This window comes from Salvelinus fontinalis, chromosome 31, assembly GCF_029448725.1.
Source record: "Salvelinus fontinalis isolate EN_2023a chromosome 31, ASM2944872v1, whole genome shotgun sequence".
NCBI classification, from domain to species: Eukaryota; Metazoa; Chordata; class Actinopteri; order Salmoniformes; family Salmonidae; genus Salvelinus; species Salvelinus fontinalis.
Window position 1 is genome coordinate 44165732 of NC_074695.1, and position 11878 is coordinate 44177609.

The 11878-nt window shown below is 43.5% G+C and overlaps 3 non-coding genes across 3 annotated transcripts; all 3 read left to right on the forward strand.

Moving 5' to 3' along the window:
- Window positions 1–1983: 1983 nt before the first annotated feature.
- On the forward strand, window positions 1984–2099 carry LOC129830468 (U5 spliceosomal RNA). The gene has a single exon (XR_008755525.1). It is a non-coding gene; the product is annotated as a U5 spliceosomal RNA (small nuclear RNA).
- A 4244-nt stretch (window positions 2100–6343) lies between these two features.
- Window positions 6344–6459, forward strand: LOC129830470 (U5 spliceosomal RNA). The gene has a single exon (XR_008755527.1). It is a non-coding gene; the product is annotated as a U5 spliceosomal RNA (small nuclear RNA).
- A 4229-nt stretch (window positions 6460–10688) lies between these two features.
- Window positions 10689–10804, forward strand: LOC129830469 (U5 spliceosomal RNA). Its single transcript, XR_008755526.1, has one exon. It is a non-coding gene; the product is annotated as a U5 spliceosomal RNA (small nuclear RNA).
- Window positions 10805–11878: the final 1074 nt, after the last annotated feature.

Sequence of the window (11878 nt, forward strand, 5' to 3'; positions counted from 1 at the left end):
AAGCGGGCTGTCATGTGCCTTTTACTTAGGAGTGGCTTCCGTCTAGCCACTCTTCCATAAAGGCCTGATTGGTGGAGTGCTGTAGAGATGGTGTTACTTCTGGAAGGTTCTCCCATCTCCACAGAGGAACTCTGGAGCTCTGTCAGAGTGACCATTGGGTTCCTGGTCATCTCCCTGACCAAGTCCCTTCTCCCCCAATTTGGTACCCTTGCCCAGATCTGTGCCTCACCACAATCCTGTCTCTGAGCTCTACGGACAATTCCTTCGACCTAATGGATTGGTTTTTGCTCTGACATGCACTGTCTACTGTGGGATCTTATATAGACAGCTGCGTGCCTTTTCAAATCATGTCCAATCAATATAATTTACCACAGGTGGACTCCATTCAAGTTGTAGAAACATCTCAAGGATGATCAATGGAAACAGGATGCACCTGAGCTCAATTTCAAGTGTCATAGAAGAAATGTATAAAGTCTAGTTTTTCCTTTGTCGTTATTGGGTATTGTGTGTAGATTGATGAGGGCAAAATCTATTTAATCAATCTTAGAATAAGGCTGTAACGTAACAAAAATGTGGAAAAAGTCAAGGGGTCTGAATACTTTCCGAATGTACTGTACAGTGCATGACCAAATGTATGTGGACACCTGCTTGTGGAACATCTCATTCCAAAATGATGGGCATTAAAATGGAGTTGGTCCACCCTTTGCTGCTATAACAGCCTCCTCTCTTCTGGGAAGGCTTTCCACTCTAGATGTTGGAACATTACTGCAGGGACTTGCTTCCATTCAGCCACAAGAGCATTAGTGAGGTTGGGCGATTAGGCCTGGCTCGCAGTCTGTGTTGCATTTCATCCCAAAGGTGTTTGATGGGGTTGAGGTCAGGGCTCTGGGAAGGCCAGTCAAGTTCTTCCACACCGATCTCGACATACCATTTCTGTATGGACCTCGCTTTGTGCACAGGGGCATTTTCATGCTGAAACAGGAAAGGGCCTTCCCCAAACTGTTGCCACAAAGTTGGAAGCACAGAATTGTCTGGAAGGTGGAACATCACTGGAACTAAGTGGCCTAGGACGGACCATGAAAAACAGCCCCAGACCATTATTCCTCCTCCACCAAACTTTACAGTTGGCACTATGCATTGGGGCAGGTAGAGTTCTCCTGGCATCCGCCAAACCCAGATTTGTCAGTTGGACAGCCAGATGGTGAAGCGTGATTCATCACTCCAGAGAATGCGTTTCCAGTGCTCCAGAGTCCAATGGCGATGAGCTTTACACCACTCCAGCCGACGCTTGGCATTGTGCATGGTGATCTTAGGCTTCTGTGCGGCTGCTAGGTCATGGAAACCCATTTCATGAAGCTCGTGATGAACAGTTCTTGCACTGACGTTGCTGAGGGGGGATTTTGGAACTCGGAAGTGAGTGTTGCAACCGGGGATAGACCATTTTTACGAGCTACTCGGCGGTCCCGTTTGTGAGCTTGTGTGGCCTACCGCTTCGTGTCTGACCTGTTGTTACCACTAGATGTTTCCACTTCACAATAACAGCACTGACAGTTGACTGGGGCAGCTCTAGCAGGGCAGAAATTTGATGAACTGACTTGTTGGAAAGGTGGCATCCTATGACGGTGCCAAGTTGAAAGTCACTTAGCTCTTCAGTAAGGCTATTCTACTGCCAATGTTTGTCTATGGAGATTGCATGGCTGTGTGCTCAATTTTATACACCTGTCAGCAACGGGTGTGGCTGAAATAGGAAGTGATTGTAATAATCCCCAGCATGCATTTCGTGCGGAAATATAGGCTACTAAATGTTTAAATTAAATAATAATTTTGCAAAATATTTCCACTACGAATGTGGTATTCTTTTCATTTCAATGTAATAAAACTGTGATTTGCCGACTTTACAGTTTGGGTGATATTGTTATAAAAAACGTCACCGGGACTTATAATGAATTGAAGATGTTGAGACCGGTTCGTTTAATCTGCAGTACACTCTGGTTTCTCTTCAGATCGCATAAATCTTTCGCCTTTTACTAAAGATTTCCGTGGGGAGGAACATTATGAGTATCAACTAATTTTTTGATGCCCGGCCTCACGGCTGGGCTTCCTACTGTTGTGAAATAAATACTGAGGAAGTTTGGTGAGGTGGTGTATGTAAAGGCTTTTGCCATAGACTACAGGTAGTCTGCTCAATCAAGTTTTAACTAGTGACCGGAAGTTGGAATATTTCTACTTACTCTGATCTTTTCTGTTCGTTTGTTCAAAATACAAATATTTCGTTCGCTTTAGTCAGCAATGCCCAGAGCACGCAGGACCCCTACCGGCGAACGATGCACTGAAAACTCGAAAGAGTCATGATTTTACGAACCTCCCGTTCACATGTCGTTTACAAAATAGGTCTTATTGAAGCTGTCATTTGAGACTGAGACTTGTACACGTGTGCTTTAAACAATGTAGATTTGGTGATTGATAGGCATACAAATAAGATGATTTTTTTGATACATTTGAAACGAAGTTTACCTGTGGCTGCTAAGGGTATAGATTTTGAACGAAATACATTGCTTGACTGAGGTGAGATTGATGCGCACAGTCGTTCGCGAACAGCATCCAGACAATTCGTTCTCGAGTTTGTTGGGCAGAGGCTGTGTATGTTTTGGTTCTACAAAGCTGTGTCCATCACATTCAATGCTCAATTAATTGCAGTCATCCTTGCACCATGCGATCAATTATCAGTGATAAACATGTATTTTTATTCTCTTTGCTCAAGACAGATAGTGGTCGGAGCACGTCTCTGGAGCCGCTGACCCCGAGGAGCGTGTATTAATCCTGCTGTATGACTCTAGTGATGGGCATTCGGAGTCTTTTCTGTGAGACGGCTCATTTGACTCAGTTCACGTAAAAGAGCCAGACCATTTGGCTCCTAAAATGCTTCGAAATCGACCTAGAACAATGAACAAAAATGCAAATATCCAATGTTATGCCCGAAAAGTAGGCGACCATTATGTCAGATAGTAAAATGCACGTTCAAATAAATGTTTACCTGGCCAAATTATTTGATGGCCTGCAAAAGAATGAAGAAAATAAATCTGCCTGGACCAGATTGAGGCGCTCTCTCTTGTTTCTGCAGTGATGATTCACCCTCTTTAGATAATTACTTTATGTCTTATCTGCAGAAAAACAGCATGTTCACTAAAAATATCCGTTCAAAAAGAGCCGTTCGTTCGCGAAGAGCCATCACCATAGGGCTCATTGCAGCCTGCAGTAACTAGCAGGTCAAACCAACGGTGTTGTTTTTAACACACTGATATCAATGGAATCTCATTTAGGATTTTGAAATGATTCATGCATTTTGTTTCTTCCAGTGTGAGTTAAAATTACTGAGTTAAAATTACATCATTGTTATCCATGATTGACACAGCAATATATCAACGTATAGCCAGTCCATGGTTTTACGTCTAAGAAGAAGAGTAAACAAACAATAATCAATTGGGGAAACACTATCGACAACACTACAGCAGATATTGAGAGTCTATTTACTTATTCAACATTTTAATTTAGGACAAGGAGTACAAATTTACAGTGCATTTGGAAAGCATTCAGACTCTTAACTTTTTCAAAGTTTTGTTACAATGCAGCGTTATTCTAAAAGTGATCAAATCATTTTTTCCTCGTCAATCTACACACAATACCCAATAATGACAAAGCAAAAACATTTTTTTGAAATTTTTGCAAATGTATACAAAAAAAAACAACGTAAATATCACATTTACATAAGTATTCAGACCCTTTACTCAGTACTTTGTTGAAGAACCTTTGGAAGCGATTACAGCCTCAAGTCTTCTTGGGTATGACGCTACAAGTTTGGCAAACCTGTATTTGGGGTGTTTCTCCCATTCTTCTCTGCAGATCCTCTCAAGCTCTGTCAGGTTTGATGGGGAGCGTCGCTGCAGAGCTATTATCAGGTCTCTCCAGTGTTCGATGGGGTTCAAGTCCGGGTTCTAGCTGGGCGACTCAAGGACATTCAGAGACTTGTCCTGAAGCCACTCCTGCATTGTCTTGGCTGTGTGCTTGTCCTGTTGCTCAGTCTGAGGTCCTGAACGCTCTGGAGCAGGTTTTCAACAAGGATCTCTCTACTTTTCTCTGTTCATCTTTCCTTTGATCCTAACTAGTCTCCCAGTCCCTGCCGCTGAAAAACATCCCCACAGCATGATGCTGCCACCACCATGCTTCTTCGTAGGGATAGTGCCGGGTTTCCTCCAGACTTGACGCTTGGCATTGAGGCCAAAGATTTCCCTCTTGGTTTCATCAGACCAGATGATCTTGTTTCTCATGGTCTGAAAGTCCTTCAGGTGCCTTTTGGCAAACTCCAAGCGGGCTGTCATGTGCCTTTTACTTAGGAGTGGCTTCCGTCTAGCCACTCTTCCATAAAGGCCTGATTGGTGGAGTGCTGTAGAGATGGTGTTACTTCTGGAAGGTTCTCCCATCTCCACAGAGAAACTCTGGAGCTCTGTCAGAGTGACCATTGGGTTCCTGGTCATCTCCCTGACCAAGTCCCTTCTCCCCCAATTTGGTGCCCTTGCCCAGATCTGTGCCTCACCACAATCCTGTCTCTGAGCTCTACGGACAATTCCTTCGACCTAATGGATTGGTTTTTGCTCTGACATGCACTGTCTACTGTGGGATCTTATATAGACAGCTGCGTGCCTTTTCAAATCATGTCCAATCAATATAATTTACCACAGGTGGACTCCATTCAAGTTGTAGAAACATCTCAAGGATGATCAATGGAAACAGGATGCACCTGAGCTCAATTTCAAGTGTCATAGAAGAAATGTATAAAATCTAGTTTTTCCTTTGTCGTTATTGGGTATTGTGTGTAGATTGATGAGGGCAAAATCTATTTAATCAATCTTAGAATAAGGCTGTAACGTAACAAAAATGTGGAAAAAGTCAAGGGGTCTGAATACTTTCCGAATGTACTGTACAGTGCATGACCAAATGTATGTGGACACCTGCTTGTGGAACATCTCATTCCAAAATGATGGGCATTAAAATGGAGTTGGTCCACCCTTTGCTGCTATAACAGCCTCCTCTCTTCTGGGAAGGCTTTCCACTAGATGTTGGAACATTACTGCAGGGACTTGCTTCCATTCAGCCACAAGAGCATTAGTGAGGTTGGGCGATTAGGCCTGGCTCGCAGTCTGTGTTGCATTTCATCCCAAAGGTGTTTGATGGGGTTGAGGTCAGGGCTCTGGGAAGGCCAGTCAAGTTCTTCCACACCGATCTCGACATACCATTTCTGTATGGACCTCGCTTTGTGCACAGGGGCATTTTCATGCTGAAACAGGAAAGGGCCTTCCCCAAACTGTTGCCACAAAGTTGGAAGCACAGAATTGTCTGGAAGGTGGAACATCACTGGAACTAAGTGGCCTAGGACGGACCATGAAAAACAGCCCCAGACCATTATTCCTCCTCCACCAAACTTTACAGTTGGCACTATGCATTGGGGCAGGTAGAGTTCTCCTGGCATCCGCCAAACCCAGATTTGTCAGTTGGACAGCCAGATGGTGAAGCGTGATTCATCACTCCAGAGAATGCGTTTCCAGTGCTCCAGAGTCCAATGGCGATGAGCTTTACACCACTCCAGCCGACGCTTGGCATTGTGCATGGTGATCTTAGGCTTCTGTGCGGCTGCTAGGTCATGGAAACCCATTTCATGAAGCTCGTGATGAACAGTTCTTGCACTGACGTTGCTGAGGGGGGATTTTGGAACTCGGAAGTGAGTGTTGCAACCGGGGATAGACCATTTTTACGAGCTACTCGGCGGTCCCGTTTGTGAGCTTGTGTGGCCTACCGCTTCGTGTCTGACCTGTTGTTACCACTAGATGTTTCCACTTCACAATAACAGCACTGACAGTTGACTGGGGCAGCTCTAGCAGGGCAGAAATTTGATGAACTGACTTGTTGGAAAGGTGGCATCCTATGACGGTGCCAAGTTGAAAGTCACTTAGCTCTTCAGTAAGGCTATTCTACTGCCAATGTTTGTCTATGGAGATTGCATGGCGGTGTGCTCAATTTTATACACCTGTCAGCAACGGGTGTGGCTGAAATAGGAAGTGATTGTAATAATCCCCAGCATGCATTTCGTGCGGAAATATAGGCTACTAAATGTTTAAATTAAATAATAATTTTGCAAAATATTTCCACTACGAATGTGGTATTCTTTTCATTTCAATGTAATAAAACTGTGATTTGCCGACTTTACAGTTTGGGTGATATTGTTATAAAAAACGTCACCGGGACTTGTAATGAATTGAAGATGTTGAGACCGGTACATTTAATCTGCAGTACACTCTGGTTTCTCTTCAGATCGCATAAATCTTTCGCCTTTTACTAAAGATTTCCGTGGGGAGGAACATTATGAGTATCAACAAATTTTTTGATGCCCGGCCTCACGGCTGGGCTTCCTACTGTTGTGAAATAAATACTGAGGAAGTTTGGTGAGGTGGTGTATGTAAAGGCTTTTGCCATAGACTACAGGTAGTCTGCTCAATCAAGTTTTAACTAGTGACCGGAAGTTGGAATATTTGTACTTACTCTGATCTTTTCTGTTCCTTTGTTCAAAATACAAATATTTCGTTCGCTTTAGTCAGCAATGCCCAGAGCACGCAGGACCCCTACCGGCGAACGATGCACTGAAAACTCGAAAGAGTCATGATTTTACGAACCTCCCGTTCACATGTCGTTTACAAAATAGGTCTTATTGGAACTGTCATTTGAGACTGAGACTTGTACACGTGTGCTTTAAACAATGTAGATTTGGTGATTGATAGGCATACAAATAAGATGATTTTTTGATACATTTGAAACGAAGTTTACCTGTGGCTGCTAAGGGTATAGATTTTGAACGAAATACATTGCTTGACTGAGGTGAGATTGATGCGCGCAGTCGTTCGCGAACAGCCTCCAGACAATTCGTTCTCGAGTTTGTTGGGCAGAGGCTGTGTATGTTTTGGTTCTACAAAGCTTTGTCCATCACATTCAATGCTCAATTAATTGCAGTCATCCTTGCACCATGCGATCAATTATCAGTGATAAACATGTATTTTTATTCTCTTTGCTCAAGACAGATAGTGGTCGGAGCACGTCTCTGCAGCCGCTGACCCTGAGGAGCGTGTATTAATCCTGCTGTATGACTCTAGTGATGGGCATTCGGAGTCTTTTCTGTGAGACGGCTCATTTGACTCAGTTCACGTAAAAGAGCCAGACCATTTGGCTCCCAAAATGCTTCGAAATCGACCTAGAACAATGAACAAAAATGCAAATATCCAATGTTATGCCCGAAAAGTAGCTGACCATTATGTCAGATAGTAAAATGCACGTTCAAATAAATGTTTACCTGGCCAAATTATTTGATGGCCTGCAAAAGAATGAAGAAAATAAATCTGCCTGGACCAGATTGAGGCGCTCTCTCTTGTTTTTTGCAGTGACGATTCACCCTCTTTAGATAATTACTTTATGTCTTATCTGCAGAAAAACAGCATGTTCACTAAAAATATCCGTTCAAAAAGAGCCGTTCGTTCGCGAAGATCCATCACCATAGGACTCATTGCAGCCTGCAGTAACTAGCAGGTCAAACCAACGGTGTTGTTTTTAACACACTGATATCAATGGAATCTCATTTAGGATTTTGAAATGATTCATGCATTTTGTTTCTTCCAGTGTGAGTTAAAATTACATCATTGTTATCCATGATTGACACAGCAATATATCAACGTATAGCCAGTCCATGGTTTTACGTCTAAGAAGAAGAGTAAACAAACAATAATCAATTGGGGAAACACTATCGACAACACTACAGCAGATATTGAGAGTCTATTTACTTATTCAACATTTTAATTTAGGACAAGGAGTACAAATTTACAGTGCATTTGGAAAGCATTCAGACTCTTAACTTTTTCAAAGTTTTGTTACAATGCAGCGTTATTCTAAAAGTGATCAAATCATTTTTTCCTCGTCAATCTACACACAATACCCAATAATGACAAAGCAAAAACATTTTTTTGAAATTTTTGCAAATGTATACAAAAAAAACAACGTAAATATCACATTTACATAAGTATTCAGACCCTTTACTCAGTACTTTGTTGAAGAACCTTTGGAAGCGATTACAGCCTCAAGTCTTCTTGGGTATGACGCTACAAGTTTGGCAAACCTGTATTTGGGGTGTTTCTCCCATTCTTCTCTGCAGATCCTCTCAAGCTCTGTCAGGTTTGATGGGGAGCGTCGCTGCAGAGCTATTATCAGGTCTCTCCAGTGTTCGATGGGGTTCAAGTCCGGGTTCTAGCTGGGCGACTCAAGGACATTCAGAGACTTGTCCTGAAGCCACTCCTGCATTGTCTTGGCTGTGTGCTTGTCCTGTTGCTCAGTCTGAGGTCCTGAACGCTCTGGAGCAGGTTTTCAACAAGGATCTCTCTACTTTTCTCTGTTCATCTTTCCTTTGATCCTAACTAGTCTCCCAGTCCCTGCCGCTGAAAAACATCCCCACAGCATGATGCTGCCACCACCATGCTTCTTCGTAGGGATAGTGCCGGGTTTCCTCCAGACTTGACGCTTGGCATTGAGGCCAAAGATTTCCCTCTTGGTTTCATCAGACCAGAGGATCTTGTTTCTCATGGTCTGAAAGTCCTTCAGGTGCCTTTTGGCAAACTCCAAGCGGGCTGTCATGTGCCTTTTACTTAGGAGTGGCTTCCGTCTAGCCACTCTTCCATAAAGGCCTGATTGGTGGAGTGCTGTAGAGATGGTGTTACTTCTGGAAGGTTCTCCCATCTCCACAGAGAAACTCTGGAGCTCTGTCAGAGTGACCATTGGGTTCCTGGTCATCTCCCTGACCAAGTCCCTTCTCCCCCAATTTGGTACCCTTGCCCAGATCTGTGCCTCACCACAATCCTGTCTCTGAGCTCTACGGACAATTCCTTCGACCTAATGGATTGGTTTTTGCTCTGACATGCACTGTCTACTGTGGGATCTTATATAGACAGCTGCGTGCCTTTTCAAATCATGTCCAATCAATATAATTTACCACAGGTGGACTCCATTCAAGTTGTAGAAACATCTCAAGGATGATCAATGGAAACAGGATGCACCTGAGCTCAATTTCAAGTGTCATAGAAGAAATGTATAAAATCTAGTTTTTCCTTTGTCGTTATTGGGTATTGTGTGTAGATTGATGAGGGCAAAATCTATTTAATCAATCTTAGAATAAGGCTGTAACGTAACAAAAATGTGGAAAAAGTCAAGGGGTCTGAATACTTTCCGAATGTACTGTACAGTGCATGACCAAATGTATGTGGACACCTGCTTGTGGAACATCTCATTCCAAAATGATGGGCATTAAAATGGAGTTGGTCCACCCTTTGCTGCTATAACAGCCTCCTCTCTTCTGGGAAGGCTTTCCACTAGATGTTGGAACATTACTGCAGGGACTTGCTTCCATTCAGCCACAAGAGCATTAGTGAGGTTGGGCGATTAGGCCTGGCTCGCAGTCTGTGTTGCATTTCATCCCAAAGGTGTTTGATGGGGTTGAGGTCAGGGCTCTGGGAAGGCCAGTCAAGTTCTTCCACACCGATCTCGACATACCATTTCTGTATGGACCTCGCTTTGTGCACAGGGGCATTTTCATGCTGAAACAGGAAAGGGCCTTCCCCAAACTGTTGCCACAAAGTTGGAAGCACAGAATTGTCTGGAAGGTGGAACATCACTGGAACTAAGTGGCCTAGGACGGACCATGAAAAACAGCCCCAGACCATTATTCCTCCTCCACCAAACTTTACAGTTGGCACTATGCATTGGGGCAGGTAGAGTTCTCCTGGCATCCGCCAAACCCAGATTTGTCAGTTGGACAGCCAGATGGTGAAGCGTGATTCATCACTCCAGAGAATGCGTTTCCAGTGCTCCAGAGTCCAATGGCGATGAGCTTTACACCACTCCAGCCGACGCTTGGCATTGTGCATGGTGATCTTAGGCTTCTGTGCGGCTGCTAGGTCATGGAAACCCATTTCATGAAGCTCGTGATGAACAGTTCTTGCACTGACGTTGCTGAGGGGGGATTTTGGAACTCGGAAGTGAGTGTTGCAACCGGGGATAGACCATTTTTACGAGCTACTCGGCGGTCCCGTTCTGTGAGCTTGTGTGGCCTACCGCTTCGTGTCTGACCTGTTGTTACCACTAGATGTTTCCACTTCACAATAACAGCACTGACAGTTGACTGGGGCAGCTCTAGCAGGGCAGAAATTTGATGAACTGACTTGTTGGAAAGGTGGCATCCTATGACGGTGCCAAGTTGAAAGTCACTTAGCTCTTCAGTAAGGCCATTCTACTGCCAATGTTTGTCTATGGAGATTGCATGGCTGGGTGCTCAATTTTACACACCTGTCAGCAACGGGTGTGGCTGAAATAGGAAGTGGTTGTAATAATCCCCAGCATGCATTTCGTGCGGAATTATAGGCTACTAAATGTTTAAATATAATAATAATATTGCAAAATATTTCCACTACGAATGTGGTATTCTTTTCATTTCAATGTAATAAAACTGTGATTTGCTGACTTTACAGTTTGGGTGATATTGTTCTAAAAACGTCACCGGGACTTGTAATGAATTGAAGATGTTGAGACCGGTTCGTTTAGTCTGCAGTACACTCTGGTTTCTCTTCAGATCGCATAAATCTTTCGCCTTTTACTAAAGATTTCCGTGGGGAGGAACATTATGAGTATCAACTAATTTTTTGATGCCCGGCCTCACGGCTGGGCTTCCTTCTGTTGTGAAATAAATACTGAGCAAGTTTGGTGAGGTGGTGTATGTAAAGGCTTTTGCCATAGAGAGCTACAGGTTGTCTGCTTAATCAAGTTTTAACTAGTGACCGGAAGTTGGAATATTTGTATTTACTCTGATCTTTTCTGTTCGTTTGTTCAAAATACAAATATTTCGTTCACTTTAGTCAGCAATGCCCAGAGCACGCAGGACCCCTACCGGCGAACGATGCACTGAAAACTCGAAAGTCATGATTTTACGAGCCTCCCGTTCACATGTCGTTTACCAAATAGGGTTTATTGGAGCTGTCATTTGAGACAGACTTGTACACGTGTGCTTTAAACAATGTAGATTTGGTGATTGATAGACATACAAATAAGATTATTTTTTGATACATTTGAAACGAGGTTTAGCTGTGGCTGCTAAGGGTATAGTATAAAGAGCCAAATCCACTAATTTGAACGGGTGTCCACATACTTTGTATATGTATAGTTTATGTGAACCATATGCATCAAAGGTTTTATTGTATAGCCTATTGGAGTTCCTGTGACTTTGCTGGCAGATTGTCACATGTCATTTGAACATTCAGGTTCAAATGAAACTAATCCAATCGAGTTTCAGTTGTATAAGTAGAAGAGAAGCATGGAGAGGCAAGAGATAGCCAGACTTTTAAATTGGGCTAAGGAACTGAAGTTTATGTTGGAGAAACGCCATCAGTGTGTGCTCTGCAAGCAATACAGTTGTTGGGGGCATGGCAAGAGCGTGGTGAACAGATAGATGTGGTTATGGACAGCGAGGAAGAAGGAGAAGAGCTGAGTGTAGAGGGAAGAAGTGTGTTGAGGAAGAATGGCATCGAGTACAAACCTTATTCTGCTAGCTTTGATGGCTCAGAGATTTAACCTGACGAGAGTGAGGATGAATTGCCTACCTGCTGTGGCAGGTGTGGTGAAGACCTCTGTCCAAGCTTCGCCATGATGGTCATGCAAAGGATGATTTGGGCACAGTGGGATCGACATTTTTGAACAAAGTTGATCCCTGCCTTTTGGCTGATCTATATGTTGTCTCAGGCTGGGT